This window comes from Lampris incognitus, chromosome 1, assembly GCF_029633865.1.
Source record: "Lampris incognitus isolate fLamInc1 chromosome 1, fLamInc1.hap2, whole genome shotgun sequence".
Taxonomy (NCBI): Eukaryota; Metazoa; Chordata; class Actinopteri; order Lampriformes; family Lampridae; genus Lampris; species Lampris incognitus.
The window spans coordinates 10037495-10049994 of NC_079211.1; the positions used below are offsets into that span (position 1 = coordinate 10037495).

Consider the following 12500-nt stretch of genomic DNA (forward strand, 5'->3'; position numbering starts at 1 on the left):
ACACACACCAGTTAGTCCAGATACGTCCAGTGCTCACCTAGCTGTTTAACACCGGGCCCAGCATGCAGTGGCTCTGGTTTAACTGCTATTTATAGCAGCCATTAGAGTCAAAACAGGACCAATGAGCTCAGGGTGACTCACCACAGAGACCGGACTTAACCACCTCTCCATCCATCACCCTCTTCCTCCACCATTAGGGCCGAACCGCTTCCAAGCTCCCGGTGACTCACTGAAGCTGGCCGTTTCGCCATTCATCATCCCGCGTCTCATCGTCAGGCTAGCCAAGTGGCTAATACAGCTTCAACATGCAAACATCTCAAAGGTCAAGGGTCAAAGGTCAGCGGATACCGACTCCACCAGGAAACAGCGACACTGATGTGAGTCAAAACTGCCTGGGTGTTGCATTCTGTGTGTGTGTGTGGGGGGGGGGGGAGGGGGGGTGCTGCATTGTCAGGGCTGTTAGCCTTGCATTGTGCCAAAACAAGGTCAAGTCAAGTCAACTTCATTCGCATAAGTGGCTTTACGAGTATGATGTCTAAATTAACGAAAAGGAAAATGTAAAATCTCTCACAAAATGGGGTCTAAAATATTCGAGGGAGTATTATTCCAAAACTAGTTTTGATTTTTTTTATTATACATTATATTATCCACTCACATTACCAGCTCAATGAGATGAACCCCAGCTGGGATCATAAACATGCTGCTTTTGCATATGTATGCAGATATCATGAGATAATATATATATTTTTAATCATTTTTTATTTATTTAAAACTTCCTAACAATTTCCATATCACCCAGCATTAGTTCCAACCCAAACCTGCTGTACGAGGCAAATGCTCTCAGACTCCTACCGAGCCTATAAGCCATGACCAGAGACCCAGAGGAGGCCAGAACAGCTTCAAGAAGAGGACTAGTCAACCAGTCACAGCATTAACATGGAGCAGGGGGACCAATAAAGGAGCAGACAGACTCGAGCCAACCCAGAGTTTGGAGCTGAACTCCGGCATCAACAGAAAAGCAGAGAGATGAGAGGAGAGGGAAGGGGTCAAGCCCCTTCCCTCTCCTCCCCTGGACGGTACTGGGTGAGGCCGCCACAAACCCAAGTTCACGCCGCCATCTTCCCACACCGGAAGCGGAATGTAGGAACGTATATGTAAATACATATACATGTAAACACATATGTACCAGTGTTGTAGCAGAGTCACTAAATCTTGAGTCGAGTCCCCAGAGTTCGAGTCCCCAAAGAAGAGTCCGAGTCAAGTCCCCATTACCTGAGTCCAACTCATCAGGGTTGAGTCTGAGCGAGTTCCCAAGATGGGCTCCGGTGTTCCGCTCTAGCGGCGTAAAAAAGCTGACATGCAAATAAAAAAAGGTCGACCTGAAACAAACAGGACACAGCTGTCACCACTTCCAAGGGAGTTTATTTACCTTGTGGCACAAGAGCCAAACAAAAAACAAAACAAAACTAACAAAAACAAAAAAAACAGTCCTTATCAATTAACAAGTCCGAGTCCTCATCTCCAACTTCCGAGTGCGAATGCAGTCGATGCTCGAGTCCGAGTTATCGGTGTCCGAGTCCGAGTCGAGCGAGTCCGAGTCCTGGACTCGAGTACTACAACACCGATATGTAAATATGTGAATGTAAATGTAGGAAATTACAGACGCATATTTATTTTGTTTCGATAATAATTTAAAAAAAACTATCCATCCATTATCTGAACCGCTTATGCGGTTCAGATAATGGATGGATAGTTTTTTATCGCAGTGAAAACATAAAAACAAATGTAAATACTACTTATTTAACTTGGGCCTTCAAAGTTCAGATTTCACTGTTTGCCCTCTCTTCCATCACTCTTTCTTTGCTTTTTATCCTTTTACTCTATTCTAACGCTCGCTTTCTGCAATCTATCACTTAGTATATCGCTCCGCTATTAGCGCACTCCTCCTAACACCTCTCCTTCCTCCCCTGCTCTATCTCTCTCCCTCTCTCTCTCCCTTCCTCTCTCGCCCTCTCCTACTTTCTTGCTCGCTCTTCCTCGCTCTCGCTCTCCGAGATAACAGGCTGGTGTGTCAGGCTGGAAATCTTATTACCCTCTCCTCCGCTGACTTGTTTGAGGCGTTGTTATCCATCCTGACAGCTAACATCGCTACGCTAAAACAAGGCCGTCCAGCCCGGCGCGGCCGGCCTGAGCAGCCGTATTAGCCTGACAGCTGCGAAGAGGATGGATCACCTCCGAGAGACACAAATATGAGGAAACTAACTCGACGCTGGCAGCGCTCGGAGGAGCGGCAGACTTTTTAATGGGAGTCTGACGCCGAGAGGAGGTCTTTCTCTTCCGCGTTAGCGCCGGGTAGCCGACGAGTCAAGACTAATGAAAATGTAGCGGCTAATTCAGCAAAGCTGCAGGTGGCGAGGAACACATCTGAAACAAGAGGACGTCAACGCGGCGATGGTTGTGTATGGCTGACACCCGTGTCATCAATTCCAACGCCTTCACAGAGCCGCCAGATGAAGAAAGAGAAGAAAAAAGAAAACAGGCAAATGAGACCGGCTGATTAACAAGAAAGAAAAGAAAAAATAACCCGAGCCAGCAAACTTTCGGTTTCCCTAGCACAAAAAAAAAAGATGAAAGAAGAAGGCAAGAAACACAAACTGCGTAGACGTGTCGCACCTTTCCTCTCAACCTAATACCGAGAAATTGGTGCAGGTGCAGGGATTTGTCCCTCACAGGCTCTATTACCGCAATGCATTGCTGTCAAGATTTCCCAAGAAAACCACAAGACGGTAAACAGCTGGCCCAGAACACGGGGGTTCAGCACAGGTGTTGTTTCAGAACGCACACATGCAATAGTCACGCTGCAACGGCTGTAATGTAGGGCGAATTAGGCCCATCAGTCAAGACGGGCTAAAAGCCTCGCTGCCTGATGGGAAATGAAATCCAGCAAGTCCCTTTTCATTATGACAACTCCAGCACATCTGACAAATACTCTTGATTTAATGACGTCTTGGTTAACCGCCTTATTTCCTCCTCGAAAAAAATCACCCGAATAATTACTGGAGCCATCAATCCCGTGCTAATGGCGCTTTGAAAGTTAAAAGCCGCATATATCTGGTGGAAATTATGCAGGCTAACTCCTTTTTATTCTTTAATATTGCAATACATATCGCAAGAAACAAAAATGTCACAATGTGGGTATTTTTTTTCCCCCCTCCTAATTATCGCTCAGCCCTCCATAACACTGCGACTGCAGTATTTAACGGTAACAAAATGACACACAGCGCCCGTGTTGGGATCTATTCACTGGCGGCCTAGAATAGATTCTCAGATTCTTTAACTTATTTATAAATCGGTTAATGGACTTGCTCCCGTCTATGTAAATGATGTGAAGTGTGACTGTGATCCTGGCAGGGCCTCCGAGACCTTCAGACACACTTTTACAAACTATTACAGGAAGCTGAACCGAGACTCGCGGTCCCAAACGACGGAATAGTCTGCCGTTGAAACAAAACAACAACAAAAAAAAAAACACTTTAATGCTGACTTTTATTAAAAAACATATTTTTCAATCATGCTCGCACCTACTTTTATTGATTAGATGTTAAAATTGTTTATCTGTTGGCTGCTGATCAATTATTGGTTCTCGCTTTTCTAATTTAAAGTCCCCCTCCAGCCATGTTTTAAGACATAAAACGATTGATATTTCATATATCTTGATATCATATATCTATTATAAGCTTGATATAATAATGTTTTTTTTTTTTTTACAAAATAAATTCAATTACCTTGTTAAAATCTTGAAAATCACATCTACCCCTTCCTCATTAAAAAAAATCCAGAATTTATGAATATGCAAATTATCCCCACCCTCAATTCAACCCCCCCCAACCGCTCACCTGTAGTGTGTACACCTGCTCCCCGTCGACTCTGCTCATCACACACTAACTTCTGCTTGTTGTCTGTTTGGCTTGCTGATGTATGTTACACAACAGCAAGTAGCAGAGGAGTAATTCAGCCACATATATGCCTGAACCGGAAACTGATTCTGAAGAAGAAGAAGAAGATGAAGAGCAAATTGGACAGGGTCGCTGTGGCTTGTTAGCGCCAGCGGGTAGGAGGAGGCGAGTTGGCGTGACTGTGGAGTCTTTAGCCAGCCTCCCTGCTGAGCCACCTCTTGCAACAGAGCCACCGCTCTGTTAGGCCAACATGGCAAGTGGAGCAACACCATCACCGCCACGCCGGGCAGGAGCCAATGTACCAGACGACCGAGACGGAGGAGACAGACCAGAGAGATGGTAGGCTGACGCAGATGGAGAGATGGAGGGAGATGCCTCGTGTCCCACGGACAACACACCGCGCCAGGCAGGGCAACAGCCAGGTGGCTGTCACCGCGAGGAAGCAGAGCCGGGGAAGGGAGGAAGGGCCACAGGGTGCGCCAGGGAAAGACTGGAAAAGCTCTCCACGCCGGCCAGATCTGTGGCCGACTCCGTCTACTCTTCGTGTCTACATGCATGTATCATGCAATAGATAAATATCTGTGACTGACGACATTTGCCCCCCGTCCCTCTGTCCACAACCCCTCGTGGCACGCACAAGTGGACGTATAAGACACGTTATCATCAGCTAATGTGTTTCCAATGTTAGATAAACCTTGGTCCGGTTAACCAGCTCTGACAAGTTATCTACCTTCTAAAGATAAACACTCAGATGGGCCGTTAGGAAGAACACCATGGAAAGTCTCTGGCGAAAGAGAAAGAAAAATAAACTTGCCCGTGCAAGGAGAATAGATGGCTACGTAATCTCCCCCCTCCCCCTTTACCACATGCCTCCTCCAATACAGGGGGGGCGTAGCGCGTGGGAAGATCACGCTACCCCCTCCCCTCCCCCAAACAGTCGCCCCCCACCGACCAGAGGAGGCGCTAGTGCAGCAACCAGGACACATAGCCACATCCGGTTTCCCACCCGCAGACACGGCCCATTGTGTCTGTAGAGACGCCTGACCGAGCCGGTACACAAAGATTGGAAAATTCTGTGATTGACACATATACTCAGCACAAAAAGTAAGGAAATGTGTGTTTGGTAGATGATTTCTTTGTTGTAACAATGCTTCTTGGCAATAAATCTTACACCGTTGGAAAGCCTGTTTAGTTCCCTTTTGAATGGCGCCACATGTGTAAGGAACAGGTATTTGTGGGATGAGCAGCAGAGCTGAGTATGTGGGTTGCGTCCATGAAAAATTTGCCAAATCTTCTCTGCCGATGCCAAACAGCTTGTTTTGCTGCTGCTACTGACTCTTGTTTTGAGCTTCTGGTCCCCCAGGTGCTGACAATCAGCTGCCTGATATAAGATTTACTGCCAAGAAGCATTGTTACAACAAAGACATAACCTACCAAACGCACATTTCCTTACTCTTTGTGCCAAGTTTAGAAACGTAACGTACGCAGTAACTCAGTGGTTCTCAACCTTTTTGGGGTCCTGGACCCCCTGCGTATTTTTGATCTACCCTGAGGACCCCTCCACCTGATCTTGGGGGAGGGGGGTTGCAATTTGATAGAAACAGTAGAAACTGCATTTTAAATTGCATTATAGCATTTATTCACTCTTTGGGGCAAAAATAAGAGCTTTCACTTGTAACTTAGATATAGTTAACAAAACAGGATTCTTATGCAGTAACTTTCAGATATATGTAACAAAACAGAATATGTATTCAGTAACTTTCAGATATATGTAACAAAACAGAATTCTTATGCAGTAACTTTCAGATATATGTAACAACAGAATTGTTATGCAGTAACTTAACAATGCAAACGGGAGCGAGATCTCTTATTAAAATACAATAAATGACACTTTTGAAACAGATGTGATTAGAGAAAAAAGTCCTGTTACCCTTTATAGTTTAGGTAGATAAAGGTCTCAGTCACATTTGAGTAAAATAATCCTATTTCTATAAATGTCATAGGATCTTTTTTTTAAAGATATTTTATTTTCACGGACCCCTTGCAATTACACCACAGACCGCTAGGGGTCCGCGGACCCCCGGTTGAGAAACACTGCAGTAACTTATCGCCACGTTAGCACTGGCTAGCACAAAAACATGCTAGGCGCTAACGTTACCCGTCCGGATCTTACCGTCGTAACTGTGGATGTAGCTTGAACCGTAAAGTGCTTTGTGGCAGCCGGCGTATGGATAACGCTTCCTGGATAGCGCGACTAGCGTCGTTCACCGCGAGTTTGAGTAGCTCTGGAAGAGACCGAGCGAAAAACGCCACGGCTTCTCTGTTGTTGTCGTCAGTTGTCCGTATCACGTCCGGCGCTGCCCGGAAATGGCCGAGTCGGAATGCGGAAGAGTGTGCATATATGCTATTGTAAGCTACTAATAAGACACGTTAGCCCCCTAGCTAACGGGTCTTAGCCGAGCGGTTAGCGATGTCGCCTTGTGGTGCAGTACACCCAGTATCGAATCCCGCACCGGGCAAGAAAATAACCGGTTACATTGGTGGGATCCGGAAGTGTGCAGAACCTCAGAAGTCTCTTCGGAGCGCGGGAATAACAAAGCGCGAGGGGTCGCTTCCAGGAGAGGGTGACGACTGTAAACTACTAATAAGACACGTTAGTCCCTAGCTAACGGATCTGACCCTTTAGCCGAGCGATTAGCGATGTCGCCTTGTGGGGCAGTACATTCCGTATCGAATCCCGCACCGGGCAACAAAATAACCGGTTACAACTGTATAAACATAAATACTTCTCTTTCCTTCTTTTCTTTTTCCTTTCTTTTCATTAAAGAATGGAACAGAAGGCAACACGGTTTACATCCAGAAATGGCACATTCTACCATGTTTGCTGTCAAAACTTGCACTATGCTCTGCACAGGAGGTTTCGGGTTTCTTTGCCCGCCCTGTATTTGCATGTTAGACAGCGATTGGCCTTCGGATTTGTGACGTACCAAATCTAGCTCGCGCGGAGAACGTTTGAATCTCAGGTTTTAGGGAATCGAGCTGCGTTTTCTATAGCGCTTTTCTAGCTGCAACAGCCGCCCGAAGCGCTTTACAATTAATTAATTCACACACACACACACACACACACACACACACACACACACACACACACACACACACACACACACACACACACAGATTTGGCCCTGCGGGAACGGCTCCATCCATCCATTATCCAAGCCGCCTATCCTACTATATAAATAAAATTGACTTGTTGTCAATGGGAAGAGCAGAGGCATCTCCTCCTCCATTAGAGGAATGTGAAAACACCTCTCCAGCGACAAACTTTGCAGATACAAGTCGGCATAGTCAAGGCCAGGCATTTTAGGGAACACAAAGATAAGAAAAACACATTTTTGAATGGAGGGGCACTTTCATCAATTTTATTTGTATTCATGTCATTCTGTTTTGTCGCTTTCACATCTACATCACTCTGTCCTATAAAAGTTTGCATTTTTCTATTTACCCATTCTGTCTTGTTCTCTTCTCTTATCCTTTTCTTTGGTCTGTACAGTTTCACTTAGCGTAAGTGCATTGCATTTCAGTGCCTGAAAAGTGCTCTGCGGGATTTGACTGATTGATTGATCGGGCGGTTGATTGATCGGACAAAGAAACCCTGAAAACAGCTTTCTGACATCCATCTGATGGGGAAAGACAATCAGAGCCGGTGCAGCCTTCACGTAATGAATCGTGAAGAGATCTACAGACCTGCCAGAGGCAAGACCTCTCTGCGGTACTTCAACAACAGGAAATATTGTGACAGGTTAAACAGGTTTCGCCGTTATCTCAGAGGCGCTCCAGCCTGAACACGATGCTGACGCTGACGTCAGAGCTGTCTATCACATAACACGTCAAGTCTGTTCACATGTTATTTGGATGGCCCCATATTACAGTTCAGTCCCAGAGGATTTAGCAGTCCAACTACACCCCTCAACAATAAACATGGAAATAGTATCATATCACACCGTCTCTCTTAACCGTTCTGTCAAATAAGAGCAAAATTTGCAACAGAAATCCAGAGGTGTAAAAACCCGGTCCAGAAAGTAAAAACCCTAACCGTGTCTTTACTCCATCCATGTATTAAACGGCTGATTTGGGAAACTAGTCAGTGCAATCTGACGGTTTAGTACATGGGTGGAGTAGAGACACGGTTAGGGTTTTTACTTTCTGGACCGGGTTTTTACACCTCTGCAGAAATCGAACAAATATGAAAGATATCCATAAAGCTATGCACACATACACAAACACGAGTCGTGGATGTTTAGTATTTGGTGTTTAAGATCATATCAGCCGTCATGTTTTTCATGGCTGGTGGGATATTGTTTATATACCAGCACGGATTAAGTCCATTTCAGCTCCACAGTGTTGAAGCCTGGCTGAGTCGGCCGGAGGGCAGTGGGGGGGGGGGGGGGGGGGGCGGTGTGCACACACCGGGAGGAATACCTCCACACTCGTCTAAGATGACACCGTCCTTCACCTCTCTCTCTCACTCTCTCTCTCTCTCTCATAGACACACACAGACGCACACACACGCAGCTGTAAGGACACATGTTGAACAGGCCTAGTAATGTTATACCTCGTGCGTGTGCGTGTGCGTGTGAGTGCGTGCGTACACTAATTCATGGATGAATGCCAGGGATGGTACAGCTGAGCTCACATGACTGAGCAGAGACCTCGCTGCTGACACTGATACACACACACACACACACACACGCACACAGAAATCTCACCCACGACCAGAACGAAAATCGAAGCAACTCAAACACGCTAAAGCAAATATTAACTTATTCTCTAACAGTAGTTGAACTTTAGTGAAGTTGAACGCAGCTCACAGAGAACCGCTCGTCACAAGTTCCCGGGCACACATGACACGATGTGACGCCACCACCACCGGGATCCGAGAAACAACCGAGCGTGTCCGGCCCCCATTCTGCCGATTGGGTACGGCTTGGTGGGCGGAGCCAAACGACCTCACGCCAACTCACTGTCACACGCTCAAATGACGCACGATCGTTGGCGTGTCCGTGACGTCACGCTAATTTTTTTTCCAATTTAAAACGGTTAAAATTAGAAAATAAATTTACAAATTAGTCGCATATGTAACCGGTTATTTTCTTGCCCGGTGCGGGATTCGATACAGGGTGCGTTACACCGCAAGGCGGCGTCACTAACCGCTCGGCTAAGGGGTCAGACCCGTTACCTAGGGGCTAACGTGTGTTATTAGTAGTTTATACATATAGTCTTTTTGAGGACCTAGTTTAACGTTTCTGGTTTTAATCCATTTTGAGAGACGATGGCAAAAATGTCGATGTGGTGTAGCCATGAAAACTTTGTACTAAATAATTAATCTCGCTTAAAAAAAAGGGAAAATTCTCAATTTGAACACCCTGTCAACTATCCAGAGGAACCGAATCGAGTGCAACTGGACTTGGTATACATCCGAGAGGCTCCATCAGTTCGTGCCTTTCTGTCAACTAGTTTGCACTGGAACTATTTAACAGCAAATAAATGTAATGGGACACCGTTGTTGAGAATATTGTAATTAATTCGGGGAATCGCGTCAGTCAAGCCAACCTCCTGCAGCGTCGAGGCGGCGCCGTTCAAGGAGCCATTTTGTTTATAGCGTGTCTGCAGTCACGTGATTCCGATGACGCGCGAGATTCAGATGGAGGGCAGGAAGTGAAAAGCGGAATGGAGGAGATGGCGCTAGTTTGGCCCGAACTGTGCTAGTTTAGTCCAGTGGTTCTCAACCTTTTTGGGGTCCTGGACCCCCTGCGTATTTTTGATCTACCCTGAGGACCCCTCCACCTGATCTTGGGGGAGGGGGGTTGCAATTTGGTGGAAACAGTAGAAACTGCATTTTAAATTGCATTATAGCATTTATTCACTCTTTGGGGCAAAAATAAGAGCTTTCAGTTGTAACTTAGATATAGTTAACAAAACAGAATTCTTATGCAGTAACTTTCAGATATATGTAACAACACAGAATATGTATTCAGTAACTTTCAGATATATGTAACAAAACAGAATATGTATTCAGTAACTTTCAGATATATGTAACAAAACAGAATATGTATCCAGTAACTTTCAGATATATGTAACAAAACAGAATATGTATTCAGTAACTTTCAGATATATGTAACAACAGAATTTTTATGCAGTAACTTTTAACAATGCAAATGGGAGCGAGATCTCTTATTAAAATACAATAAATTACACTTGTGAAACAGATGTAATTAGAGAAAAAAGTCCTGTTACCCTTTATAGTTTAGGTAGATAAAGGTCTCAGTCACATTTGAGTAAAATAATACTATTTCTATAAATGTCATAGGATCTTTTTTTTAAAGATATTTTATTTTCACGGACCCCTTGCAATTACACCACGGACCACTAGGGGTCCGCGGACCCCCGGTTGAGAAACACTGCTTTAAACGACATTATGAGAGAAAGGTATTTACAGAAAGTAAGATATGCTGGACATGATCCTTATATTATGTAGAGTGATTTTTTTTTGACGAAGTGGTCACTGCACACACGCGGTCAATGTCTTGCCTCCCCCCCCCTCCCCTGAATATCAACTTTTGGTACTCAATAAAAACTCCTTGTGGTTTCTCAGTTAATGACGCCAAAACAGGCATTTTGAAAGTTTGTGATAGTGCTGCCTATGTAGCAAACCACTTCCTGCCCTCCATCTGTAGTTCGTGACGTCATATGTGTGTAATATGACAGGAAATGACATCACAGAAAAGGACCCCTGATACGTCCATGCCCCTATGCCAACCATTTTTAGAGATAGTATGGTACGGTCAGGTATGATCAGGTTTACATGTGAAATGGTATGACACCAGGAAAACATTCATCATAATTACAAAAATTAGTTTCTACTTGAAAAATGATGTTTGAGCTATTCACACGAAGGTCATGTGCTTACGTAGGTGTCCATGACAATGCCCCGTCAAATGCTGCAGCCTAATTCCATAATCGGCTGGTGAACAGTGACTACTGTTGAACATGAACAGCAGCTTTTAAAAAATCTAAAACTCCAGCAGCGATGGGAGAAATATTACTCAAAGATTGAAAATACAATTTATGAAGTTTCCGCTGTTTCACAATCAGAATACTTTATTCATCCCCGAGGGGAAATTGGGTATTCATCCATTCATCCATTATCCAAGCTGCTCATCCTGCTCTCAGGGTCGTGGGGGTGCTGGAGCCTATCCCAGCAGTCACTGGGCAGCAGGCGGGGAGACACCCTGGACAGGGTGTCAGACCATCACAGGGCCAACACACACACACACACACACACACACACACACACACACACACACACACACACACACACACACACACACACACACACACACACACACACCTAGGGACAATTTAGTAAGGCCGATTCACCTGACCTGCATGTCTTTGGACTGTGGGAGGAAACCGGATCACCCAGAAGAAACCCACACAGACATGGGGAGAACATGCAAACTCCACACAGAGGACCACCCAGGACTCCCCCCCCCTCAGTGTTGGACTATCCCGGGGCTCGAACCCAGGACCTTCTTGCTGTGAGGCGAGCGCGCTAACCACCGCGCCACCGTGCCGCCCTCATAAATTATGAATTTACATAAAAGTCATTAATCAACTTAGAAATAAAACATAACCTCTGCCCCTCTTCCTCATGCCTCGGGCCGTTCGAGGAGGAGACGAAGGCCAGCGAGGCTGTGCTACGGAGACACGTGGCCGGACTAACCAGAATAAAACAGAGCCTCTTGTCTCCCGATAAGACGCCGCTTTCAAGCGAGGAAAAGCGGCTCGTCACAGAGCACGGCGAACGCCGACGCTGCCGCAAGGGCCAACTGCCTTGCCAAAAGACACGGGGTAGTGTTCAGACACACGTGCGCACACACCTGCGTGTGGAGGGGGGGGTGTGCAGTAGATTTCTGCAACCTACCAGAAATTCATTCTGGTCACGACAGGACGTGAGCGTAGGCCGTTCGTGGGCCGGGCCATCCAGGCGGTGGGTGGAGACGTGGAGGTGGGGGGTGAGGGGAACGTCTTCACCCGGCCTCTTCCACGTCACCTCCTACTCTAGGATGAGTCCACCGTGCCGCCCTAAGCATGACCCAATTATTCACATTCTATTTAATTACCAGTATCTGCCAATTGACGGTATTAATGAACTTAATTATCAATTAACTGTTGATTGGTTGTTGTCAGAAACTATTTCTTAACTGAACTCAAAACAGAAGATGGGAGTTCAACCCGGCGACTCTTGAAATAAAGGTAAAACACCAAGTCCAGGCCACCCTGTCGACGGCCATGCTGGATCCCCCCCCCCCCCCCTCCGTCCTCCACCTGCACCAGCAACACCGTCAGGCGGTGGAACCGCTTTGACTTAACTGGCGCAGCCAGAACTTCTCATAAAAATATGATAATATACGGGAAAGTTAACGTGCAATAAAATGTAATCCTCTACCGCAGCGCGATAAAACAATTTTTTTTAACACT

At 45.8% G+C, this 12500-nt stretch overlaps 1 protein-coding gene across 1 annotated transcript in view; it reads right to left on the reverse strand.

The window, feature by feature from the left end:
* Positions 1-12500, reverse strand: part of mgat4b (alpha-1,3-mannosyl-glycoprotein 4-beta-N-acetylglucosaminyltransferase B) — a 190981-nt gene that overhangs the window by 160336 nt on the left and 18145 nt on the right. The window lies entirely within an intron of this gene.